The sequence below is a fragment of the Crocodylus porosus genome, unplaced genomic scaffold, assembly GCF_001723895.1.
Source record: "Crocodylus porosus isolate Cpor-Errol unplaced genomic scaffold, CroPor_comp1, whole genome shotgun sequence".
NCBI classification, from domain to species: domain Eukaryota; kingdom Metazoa; phylum Chordata; order Crocodylia; family Crocodylidae; genus Crocodylus; species Crocodylus porosus.
In genome coordinates this window covers 25,482,416-25,483,758 of record NW_017728909.1, presented here as the reverse complement: position 1 = coordinate 25,483,758, position 1,343 = coordinate 25,482,416, and positions in this window count along the sequence as shown.

The following is a 1,343-nucleotide window of genomic DNA, read 5'->3' as shown; positions in this document are numbered from 1 at the left end:
GCGCTGTGACATAATCAGACACGCACTGGTTATGAGAACGATGCATGATCGCCTGGAAAGTTCCTTGAACGACGGCCTCTAATTGGCTCAAGAGAAATCCTGGTGGAATGGCGAGGTATTTAAGCCCCACCCAGCAGTTGCCCCGAGAGACCACCATTCCACCACAACCTGAGCTGGCCTCATGTTTCTTTAGGGCCGTTCCCTCAGGCATACCCCCGCTTGTTCCGGACCATCTCGTCTTCGATTCACAACGCGTAACGCAAGCGAATTCTGGTGTCCTCGCCTCCATTGTCTGCCAACTACTGCTATAGGGGCATGAGTAAATAAACGTTGTTATTTGAAACCATTACGCATCCGAGCCTTCCTCATCCTGTAAATCCAGATCTGCCACGAACCGGAGAGTGCCACAAGGCCCCTCTCACGGTGCGGGACAATCAGCAGCACAGGACAGAGCAGGAAAGGGGATGTGCAGAGTTGAGCTGCTTGCCACTGATCCCTTGTGCCGCAGGCTGGATCCAGGCCTTGTTCTGTCAGTTTTCAGGGACTTGAGCAGGATGGAATAACTTAGCTGCCTATGATCCCCATAGTTGGAAAAGGAGCTGGCCCTTAGTATTTAACTCCTGGGCATAAAAACAAAATGAACTGGTGACCCAGTTCTGTGAGATCTCAGGTTCTTTTTCAGACTTATATGCAACCTCCACAAAAAGAATCTCACTTAGGTCTTTCTCAGTGATTCAAGATGAATATCTGAATGTCTATGTAATACCAGGCTGAGCCTCCAGTGGGCTAATATAGGCAAATAATTGGTTTTAGTATACCAACTGTTGCAAAAAAGCCTCACCATTTCCAAATGGAAAACAAAAAGCAATTTATAAAAAAAAACCCCGTATTCCTGCAAGTTTGACCATGGTGTTGATTTTTTAATCTTACCCAGATTGCTCTAAATGAAAGACTTAATATCACATCTTGTATGCATACTAAACTGTAATATGCAGATTTAGCTCTATTAACATGCATAAAACACTATTAAAAACTGTAAACCAACCCCACTATTCTGAAAACCTGCTCTCCTGACTGGCTGGGTAGATTGGGAGGAAGGACGACAGCCTCCTTCCTTCCAATAGGTAAATCAATAGGCTGTGCCTCTAGAAATCTGTATTTATGTCCTAGCTCAATTACAGATTTCTATCTGAACTTGGGTAATTCATGTATTCTCTGTCCCTGGCTTCCACTCCTCTACCATCTTAGGATAGGACTAGCTTCCCGGATTAAGGACAATAAGAAGTCCTTCTTCAAATACATAGGGGGTAAAAAGAGGGTCCCGGGTAATGTGGGGCCCCTGC